The sequence below is a fragment of the Heterodontus francisci genome, unplaced genomic scaffold (genome assembly GCF_036365525.1).
Source record: "Heterodontus francisci isolate sHetFra1 unplaced genomic scaffold, sHetFra1.hap1 HAP1_SCAFFOLD_157, whole genome shotgun sequence".
NCBI classification, from domain to species: Eukaryota; Metazoa; Chordata; class Chondrichthyes; order Heterodontiformes; family Heterodontidae; genus Heterodontus; species Heterodontus francisci.
The window spans coordinates 1,668,916-1,679,951 of NW_027140118.1; positions in this window are offsets into that span (position 1 = coordinate 1,668,916).

Sequence of the window (11,036 nt, forward strand, 5' to 3'; positions counted from 1 at the left end):
TGCCTTTCATATTGTCATGGAATGAGGTGATGATACTTAGTAGCTTTGGTGGACATCCGATCTTTTCTAGTAGTCTGAAGAGACCACGTCTGCTGACGAGGTCAAAGGCTTTGGTGAGATCAATGAAAGCAATGTAGAGGGGCATCTGCTGTTCACGGCATTTCTCCTGTATCTGACGAAGGGAGAACAGCATGTCAATAGTCGATCTCTCTGCACGAAAGCCACACTGTGCCTCAGGGTAGACGCGCTCGGCCAGCTTCTGGAGCCTGTTCAGAGCGACTCGAGCAAAGACTTTCCCCACTATGCTGAGCAGGGAGATTCCACGGTAGTTGTTGCAGTCACCGCGGTCACCTTTGTTTTTATAGAGGGTGATGATGTTGGCATCGTGCATGTCCTGGGGTACTGCTCCCTCGTCCCAGCACAGGCATAGCAGTTCATGTAGTGCTGAGAGTATAGCAGGCTTGGCACTCTTTATTATTTCAGGGGTAATGCTGTCCTTCCCAGGGGCTTTTCCGCTGGCTAGGGAATCAATGGCATCACTGAGTTCCGATTTGGTTGGCTGTATGTCCAGCTCATCCATGACTGGTAGAGGCTGGGCTGCATTGAGGGCAGTCTCAGTGACAGCATTCTCCCTGGAGTACAGTTCTAGGTAGTGCTCAACCCAGCGGTCCATCTGTTTGCGTTGGTCAGTGATTATGTCCCCCGATTTAGATTTGAGGGGGGTGATCTTCTTGATGGTTGGCCCAAGAGCTCTCTTCATGCCATCATACATTCCTCTGATGTTTCCGGTGTCTGAGGCCAGCTGAATATGACTGCATAGGTGTTGCCAGTAGTCGTTTGCGCAACGCCTAGCTGTTCTTTACAAGTGTTTACATAGTAGTAAAATAGCCACTTAACACAAACTGCATTGACATTATTTTATTCTGCATCTCAAGTTTATAGAAAGTAAATTCCTCAGACTTGTAAAAACTTTCAAACTCTCACGAACACAGAATCTCCCATCAGCAATGGCTCAGCATTTCCATCTGCTTGTGTCCCTTTCTCACTGCAGTGACAGTCCCCCTCTCACCACCTCCATCTGCTGGTGTCACTGTCTGACTGCAGTTACTACCGCCTCTCACCTTCTCCTAAATGGGATTTAGTTCCAGTGTTTGAAACCCTTCAGCTCTTTCTATGATTTCACTAATTTAACAATGAGATTGAGAGGGTATTTCACCGCCTTCTTCAGCTCCTGTCTGAATTTAGTCTGGGTCACAATGTAAATACATGTGTTGGTGCAGGAACTGAGAACCTGCAGCATCTTTGATGTGTGATCTGTGATATAGAGAGGGTCAGGGTAGGAGGGATAATCCTGAATATCTGCAATTCGCCTATAAATGTTAAATACAACCCGGGTCACCCATAACAGTATAAAAGTGCTGGATATACTGAAGAGTAAAATAATTGATTTCCTGTGATTCTCCATCTCTGGGTCCTTGTGTTTCTCTGCATTGCTGTGGCGCCGGAGTCCCCTGCGGCCTTTACTGGAGAATAAAATCTGTCTGACAGTCAGAACATTGAGCAGCAACATCAGAAAGACCGGGACACAAGGGGTTAAAATGAGGTCAAACAATTCAAATGCCCCCCATATGGGGGAAGTATAGAAGTTCAGTTTATGACCACAACCCATGGGAACATTATCAATAATGTAATATTGTTCCACTGTAAAGTACCAGGGGAGAGACTCGAAACAGCCCATCACACTCACTGTAACTGTAACCACAGCCGCCGTTTTCTCGCTGCAATATTTTGTTTTCAGCTTCTCACAACAAATGGCCACAAATCGATCAAAGGTGAAAGTAACTGTGAGCCAGACAGAAACAACTGTGGATGCAGAATATAGAACGAAGATGAGAGAACACACAGGAGTAATTCTCAGGAATGAATATGGGAAATAAAGTACAATAATCCAGCTCAATATAGGACCAGTGATAACGACCAGGAGATCAGACACTGCCATTCCCACCAGGTAGACAGTGATACATTTGGAGAGACCGCACTTTCCTCGGGAAAGGATCACAATCGCCACCAAGTTAACTGGAAGAGAGAGAGAAAAGGAAGCAGACAAATTACTGATCAGACCTGGAGACAAAGCAGCAGTTTGACAGGATCTGGGCTGCAATTTACCGCTTTGTTGCTGCATCGAGCAGTGAAAACTGATTCATTGACCTGGGCAGTGTTTTGTCACAGTGAAATGTTTGAAAACACAATAATTAATAATGAATTGGAAAATTGATACAGACAGTGAATATAGTTCGCACCGGATCGAGTGGAAGTACTGAGTGAGGATGCAGTGCCAGGGGGGAATGAGAAGGGGTTTTGCAGAGATGGATTCCAATGGGTCAATTGGGAATTTGTCTCCAGACTGTTGTTTGGTAAGGTTTGTGGAGAGCGGGATGCACGGTGGTTTGCTACACTGTGTTCAGGGAACCGACAGGGACTGTTACCAAATGGGATAAGGCTGAAAACTGCAAAGATCAATTTGAGTATCAGCCATGATCTAGAATGGTGGAACAGGCTCTAAGGGCTGAATGGCCTCCCCCTGCTCCTGTGTTCCTTTATTCCTATCAGGTTGGACGAGGCAGCTGGTGGTGGAGCCAGTGGGTGAGATTGGGAGGGAGAAAAGGGAAAGGACGCGTTCGACCTGGAGGGGAGACTGGAACAGATGGTTTGGGAAAGTGGATGAATTGAAGCAATGGATGAGGAGACTGAGGATTCAATACAGTGAGAGGAGAGGCTGAGATTCCCAGGGAGAGACTGCAGCAGAGTGTTAGAGGAAATCTAATCTATAGATCTCAGTAATACAACTCACTTCATACATTCAAACAATGATCCTTGTGGTTATTGGTGTTGGAGAACAGTTCATTGTTTCTACAATATATTTAGTTTGTAAAGGCTATTAAAGATAAATTTAAATATATTTCTGATATCAGCCTCGCTCTTTATTGAAATCAGCAGTCACAGAGATTTTAAAGTTCAATATTTAAATAATGAATTACCATCAGTGAAGAACTGATTCTATTCTGTTTACTCATTCATTAAGTAAGGATTAGGAACTTTCTGCGAAACAAAATGAGGATCTGACAGAAATCAACACAGAGGATCAACTCCAACAGGAAAATGAACAAAATCAGACAACAGACAACTTCAACTCACAGTTTCTCTCACTAATTGTTCTGGACATTCCAGCACTTTATGATCGTGAATTATTTACACTGCTGCTTCTTTCTCTTTCTCTTTACTTCTGCTGATCTTTTTCCCTCGGTTTCGTTCTCCCTGCCCCTTTTCTCCTTCCCTATCTCTCTGGAGTACTCACACCCTGTAAATTGTTACTTAATGCTACTTTTAACATATGATTTATTCCTAACGTTCTGCGTCTGTGTTCTGTTCACCAGCCCCAGGTTCAATGATTCTATTCTCAGTCAGTTTGTTCAATGGTGAAACCTCTGTGAATAATTTAATGCATCTCCAGAACACTCAAGTCTCCACCTGTTCATCTGCATTCTTCACTTCATCTACAGTACATGGAATAAACAGGATCGAAAGCTATTTCCAGACAAACCTCACAATCATTGAAATTCCTTCCCCTGGAATTATCAAGGAATCTGTTTGAATGTGGGATTGTTTAATTCATAAAACAGCAACATCAGCGCTGCAGCTGATAATCTACAGATACATGGAAAGACTCTTGATTCTAACTGATGGAGTGAAAACCAGTAAAACATCAATACTTTCTATTTTACAAAGTAGTCCAGTGACAATGAAGGTCCACAGTGAAGCAGAGACGGAGAAGTGAAAGTGTCAGCAGCAAACTCAGTTCAGTAGCCAGACATCTGAAGCAGTGTCAGACACACACAGAATAAAATAATATTTGGTAGCAGTGATAACCAATAAATACTTTTAAATCCCAGTTAAACTGAGCCATGTTATTGGGGAGGGAGGCTATTGTACTGTCCCTTTGTAACACAGACACCGTGAGATATCTCATTATCAATCACTGGAGATAAAAAAACATTCGTAAAAACTAGTCCAGGACGGGTTAGATCCACATCACGAAACTGTTCAAAAGTTCTGATGGTCTGATTATTGATCCTAACGGAGATGCTTGATTTGAATGCCTTCAACACACAGAATAATCCAGTAACAATACCACGGTTACTGAAACCAATACCATCAAGGACATAATAGAACTCCTGCAAGACTGAAAGAGTAGATAATGAGGAGATACCAAAAGTAAATTGCTGTAAAAGAACAGGTGGCTGTGTAACAAACGCAGTGAGAAATAATACCGAGTACAGTAGCACAGTTAACATCGATTTGCACCATTAACAGCTGAGATACTGCTTACCAGGAACTCCGATTGCTGCAAGTACAGGATAGTAAATGAATATGAACTGAATGAATGCTGGATATCCCATTTCTGTGAGAAGCAGAGTCTTCTGTTAGCCTGGAATCCACAGCTCCAACAGGCACTCTGAGCTGATCCATTCCAATGGGTCCTGATTTATACAGGGGATAATTTTCCACTCACACGGTTATACCCCTGATCATTGCTATTAGTTACACTCAAATGAACAAACACATTACATCAGCAGCTTTGACTCTGATGCAAATAATGTGGTGGATAAAACACAATCATTTCAATGTCAATGACATTTACTGAGTAAGACCTCTCTCGGGAATAAACCTGAATTCTGTACTCATACTGGACGGATGCTTCAATTATGAGAGGCGTCATTGACATTTTCCACAGTATTGTATTGACCTTGTTCACTCCGGGCGTTTCTATTGGAAATGTAACTGATCTGTCTGCAGTGGGCACTGAACCCAGGGACAAAACCAAACCCGTTTCACTCTGTTCCTGCCTTTTCAAAGTTATAATGTGAGATTTGAGACTCTGATTCAGGACGATGTTCTGGGTTACAGCCTGGAAACTACTGTGGATCATATTCTGGAACAGACACTGTTCACGTCCATTGGCGAGGCAGTTTCAGAGTGGTAATATCACTGGGCAAGTAGTCCAGAGGCTCACCTAATGGACTGGGGAAAGGGGTTCAAATCCCACCATAACAGCTGTATAAAATGGAGGAAGCTCCTCCTTTACGTATAAAGTGGAGATGATGAGAGAGAGACGCACAGACAGAGTCATGGACAGAGGCGGAGAAAGAGGGAGAGGGAGGGAGAGAGAGAGAGCTGAGAGAGAGGGAGAGGCGGAGAGAAAGAAAGTGAGAGTAGGAGCGATGGTGAGAAATGGATCGAGACAGACATGAGAGGGAGAGACAGGGAAAGGTTGAGGCAAGTTGTAACAATCAGTAACAATCCTCATGATCTGCCCAGTCCTGCACTGGGAGTTTATTGTGGGTGTTTCAGGGGTGAGCGTTGGATTAGTGTCTGATATTTTCAAACTGCAGTGACCGTCCCAACAATGCAGGTATAGAATGCAACAACACGAAGGTTATGCTGGAACTGTATAACTCAATGGTTAGGCCACAACTTGAGTATTGTGTGCAGTTCTGATCATCTCATTACAGAAAGGATGGAATTGCACTGGAGAGGGTACAGAGGAGATTTACCAGGATGTTGCCAGCACTGGCAAAATGCAGCTATGGTGAAAGATTGGAGAGGCTGGGGTTGTTTCCTCGGAACAGAGAAGACTGAGAGGGGATCTGATTGAAATGGACAACATTTTGAGGGGCCTGGATAGAGCTGAGGTGAAGGGTCTATTCAGCTTAGCAGAGAGGTCATTGATGAGGGGGCAGGGACTTAAAGTGTTTGGTAGAAAAATCAGAGGAGAGATGAAGAAAATCTTTTTCACTCAGATGGTGGTGATGGTCTGGAACTGACTGCCTGAAAGGGTAGTTGAGGTGGAGACCCTCAACTCATTCAAAAGGTGTCTGGATATGAAACGCAAGTACCATATGCTGTCGGGCTATGGACAAAATGCTGGAATGTGGGACTGGAATAGGTAGTTTGTTTTTTGGACAGCACAGACACGATGGGCCAAGTGGCCTCTTTCTGTGCCTTAAATGTTCTATGATTCTCAGGGGAAGAGTTACTGGTTCTAAATTAAACAAGGAAGGGCTTAAAGCATTGCTGTCCAAGGGGAGAGATTGTTTCTTTTTTAAAGATGAAAAGAGATAGAGGGAGAGATGGTGTGAGAGAAACACAGAAAGCTTCATTGCCAGAGGCGGAGAAAGAGAGAGAGGGGGAGAGACATAGAAAGAGGGAGAGCCATAGAGAGAGAGAGAGAGGGAGAACAGGGGAATGGCAGAGCGTGAGGCAGAGAGAGAGATTGAGGGGGATAGAGGGAGGGACAGAGGGAGGGACAGAGGAAGGGACAAAGAGAGTCAAACAGAGAGAGACAGAGACAAAGAAAGAAACAGGAAAAGGAGAGAGAGAGTGACAGAGAAAAAGCAAGAGATAGACAGAGAGAGAAAGAGGGCGAAGACAGAGACAGAGGTAGAGGCACAGAGCGGGAAACTAAAGGTGCAACTTTAGGTCAATCATTTTAACTTCGGTGGTGGGAAAACTTCTAGAAAATCCAATCCAGTTCTTCAGAGGGAGCAGGGATACACAGTAAAGCTTCAGCTACACTGTCCTATTAATCATTCCCAAGCCAAGCAAAATGTTGGGTATGTCACAGAGTAAATTTCCCTCTACGCTTTCCCATCACACACTCCCAGGGCAAGAACATCATGGGGTGGATACAGAGTGAATCTCACTCTACACTGTCCGAAACAGACAGAGAGACAGGCAGACAGACAGAAAGAGAGAAACAGAGAGGCATTGACTGGCAGGGTGACTGACAGAGAAAGAAGGATATTTAACAGGGGATATTGGAAGAGGAGGAAGCAATTTAACTCCACAACTCTGTTCTGGCATTCAATGAGATCACGGCTGATCTGTGATCTAAGTTACACCATAGATCCTGCCTTTGTCCCTTATCTTTTAATACCATTGGTTAACAAGAATCTATCAATCACAGGTTTAAAAATTAACCAATAAGCCAGCATGAAATTTCCACAACCAATATCTTGAGGATGTGATGGCTCCCACAGGGGAATAGCTTGCGGGATGCTTAAAATGGAGGCTATTCCCTCTGGATCATCAAAAGTGTCCACCTGCGCCCCTGCCAACATTTCTCCCTCTCCATACCTATCTCTTATATGTTTGTGTACACAGCAGTGAAGGATTACATCAACTGAATAGATCTTACATTATCCTTTTCATCCATCTCAACACTCTCTCTCTCTCCAACCTTGTCCCTCTCTACAGCCCTCTCTCTGTCACATATCTAACCTTCTCTCCCTCTGTCTCTCTCCCAGTGTCAGTGATAGGGAGAGGCAGAGAGAGAATGTTAAAGGAACTGTATTCTGTTCCTAAGCTGTGCTGAACCTGCTCACGGAGTGTTTGATGGGCTACATTAATCGGCCGTGTACAATCCTGTATCAGGCTGTGAAGAAGCAGAGCGTGTTCAGTATACAACGGGTCCATGGGAATGAATCACTCCTGTCTGCTACTGGGAAGTGAGTCTGACCTTAAAATCAAGGCAGCGTTTGACTGAGTGTGGCATGGAGAAGCCCGAGTAAAATTAAAGTCGGTGGGAATCAGGGGGAAAGCTCTCCACTGGTTGGACTCACACCGAACACAAAGGAAGATGGTTGTGGTTGTTGGAATTCAATAATCTCCATCCCAGGCTTTCACTGCAGGAGGTTATCAGGGTAGTGCCCTCAGCCCAACCATCTTCAGCTGAGATCCCAGCAGAAAATGCTGGATAAACTGAGCAGGACAAGCAGCTTCTTCACATTGGAGTTTGGAAGAATGAGCGGTGATCTTATTGAAACATACAAGATTCTGAGGGGACTTTACAGGGCGGATGCTGGGAGGATGTTCCCCTTGTGGGGGAGTCAAGAACTAGGGGGCAGGTACAGTGTGGGGTTAGATACAGAGTAAATCTGCCTCGATATTCGCCTCTCTTTCTCCTCCTCCATCCAGATGGAGAGCGTAATAGTGAGAAAGACAGGGATAGATATGGAGAATAACAGAGAGAGGGAAGGATAGCAATGGGGAGACAGTACCAGAGAGAAAGAGGAAGAGATTGGGATGGAGAGGGTTGGTCAATATTCCTGCAATTCTGCGTGCTGCAGCCTCAGAGGTCCCACGCAGATCCTGTTCCACAATAAATAGCACAAGTCTTCAAACATGCTTCAAAAATTTCAATGGACAGCTCACGGAAAAGAAAAAACTGGACAGACACAACATCGAAATTTTCATGGGGACATTGGAGCCAACTGCGGAATACAGGTTTCTTACCAGGCTGCATGTGATGAAACCAAAAGCAGCTGCCTTCAAATGGCAAATTGCAGTATGTGGAGTTTTAAAAAGGGTCTGAGAGAGGAGAGAAACAGGCATAGACACACACACACAGAAACACACACAAACAGAGAAACAGAGTGACTCAGGGACAGAGAGCGAAAGAAGAATATTTCAATTTTCAAAAAGGCATTTGATGTGATCAATCTTCGATTTAAAAACGACAATTGACTTTGCATCAATGTGCGTGTGAAGAAGGCACGTTCCAAACTACTACCACCTTTTGTCTGGTGTGTCGGATTAACCCGGGGCCCTCACTCGTTCAGGCTCAAGACTCACCTGCCTCAGTCACTGAGACGCTCCTGTATCATTTGCATTAATGTAAGTGGATGGCGGGTTTGGGAGCGGGACAGGCACTCGGGATTAGGACGACTGCTCATGTGGAGGATAAGCATCACTAATCCCTCAGAAAATCAGAACAGGCCAATGAGAATCAAAAAAGGAAACTTGTGTTACATTTCTGAGCATCGCTTTCTGGAATGCTTCAGTGTTTAGTGAGAATGTTAAGCCAGTGACATTTTGCCCCAGTGGGATGAATAGATACTATATGACTTTATTACAACAGTAAGGTACCGTGTGTACAGTAAATATTGACTGACATAACAATGTAACTGATCAATTTTCAGCTGAATACTATGACTACAGTTATACCTGCTATCCTGTGAGAATGTATATTCGACACGATGGGATGAAGTCAAAGAGGCAACTGTTGAATTTGATAGCTTTTTTAATATTTAAAAATATTAAATGGTCAATTCACTTGTACAAATTAACACTTCACAGACATCGCTATGGAATGTGCTATATGCTGCATTCCCAAGACAATATATGGACAGTCAATGACAGAAAAAAATGAAGTTATGGGGCAAGAGCAGGAGAGTGCGACTAACTGGGCTGCTCTTCAAAAGAGATAGCACCGATTCAATGGGTCGAATCGCCTCCTTCTGTGTTTTAGTACACTATGATTCTATGGTCCTCCTCTGAGAGAGAGAGAGAGAGAGAGAGAGAGCGAAAAAGAGAGAAAGAGATGGGTTCAGGAGAGAAAGAGAGAGAGAGAGATACAGAAATTGGGTGAGGGAGAGATAGACAAAGACAGGGTGAGGGAGGGAGAGAGACGGGAAAGGAGGAGAGAGAGAGTGTGTCTGAGGGACAGAAACACTGAGAGTGACACCGTAAGGTAGAGAGTGAGGAAGAAAATGTCTCAAAGAGGTAGGACGGCCTCAAGGGGCCAAACCGCCTCCTCCTGTCTTTCTCAGGGATTAATTAATATTACATCCTGAAATAAACATGGTCGTGATGATACTTTTTAGCAAATGAAATGGAATTAATTAACAACTGGTTCGCCTTTCAAATTATTCATCCGAATTCACAATATTACTTGTGTGACTTTGGGCTTGACAGATAATTTGCTGTTTATTAATATCACTGAATAAATAAATATTGGAAGATTCAATGTGACTTTGCTTCCATCCTTGTCCAAACTCCGACTGACTCACTCGAAGGTTTAAACCTAAGGAGGAGTTCTGATAGTGCGGGGTCCCTTTAAGAGGTTGGGACTGACCCTCACTCTGCTCCCCCCACCCCCACTCCCCTCAGGGTCACAGTGCTGGGTCAGGGGTCATAGACGGCACGGACACTGGGACTGACCCATGACCCACTGAACCCAAAGACAAGAAAAGAAAAGCAAAAACTCTCCTGGTCCCAGTGAAATCAGATTGACAGTAAATTTAAACCCCGAGAGTGAAATACAAAAGGACAACAGAGAAATGTTGATGTTTGTAAAAACATGATTTACAAAGAGGGATGTGTTTGTGTTTATCTGTCTAATTTGGTCAATGTGAATATATGTGTCTCTGTGTGGATTTCTCTCTCTCTCTCGGTCAGTGGGAATGGATGCGCCTGTGTGTGGATTTCTATGTGTGTGTGTTTATCTGGACATGTTAGTCTGCCAGTGTTTATGTGATTGACTTTGTGTCTGTGTGTGGGTTTGTGTCTCTGTGTTTGTGTTTCCAATGCTGGATGTGAGGGTGGGAGTGGATACAGAAGGACACTCTCTCATCCAGTGGAGACTTCATGGGTTGAAGTGAGGAACAGAAAAGGATCTAAAACTGTAATTGCTTTTGTGTATAGACGCCCTGTTAGCAGTTCTGAGGTGTTAGATTGTATAAATGTACAAATGAGGCAAGAGTGTAACAAGGGCGGCACAGTGGTGCAGTGGTTAGCAACGCAGCCTCACAGCTCCAGGGACCCGGGTTCGATTCCGGGTACTGCCTGTGTGGAGTTTGCAAGTTCTCCCTGTGTCTGCGTGGGTTTTCTCTGGGTGCTCCGGTTTCCTCCCACAAGCCAACAGACTTGCAGGTTGATAGGTAAAGTGGCCATTATAAATTGTCCTAGTGTAGGTGGGTGGCAGGGAAATATAGGGACAGGTGGGGATGTTTGGAAGGAATATGGGGTTAGTGTAGGATTAGTATAAATGGGTGGTTGATGTTCGGCACAGACTCTGTGGGCCGAAGGGCCTGTTTCAGTGCTGTATCTCTAATCTAATCTAAAGGCAGAGTAGTATTAATGGGGGATTTTAACTTACACATGGATTGGGAGAGGCAGACAAGCACCTGCCAGAAAGG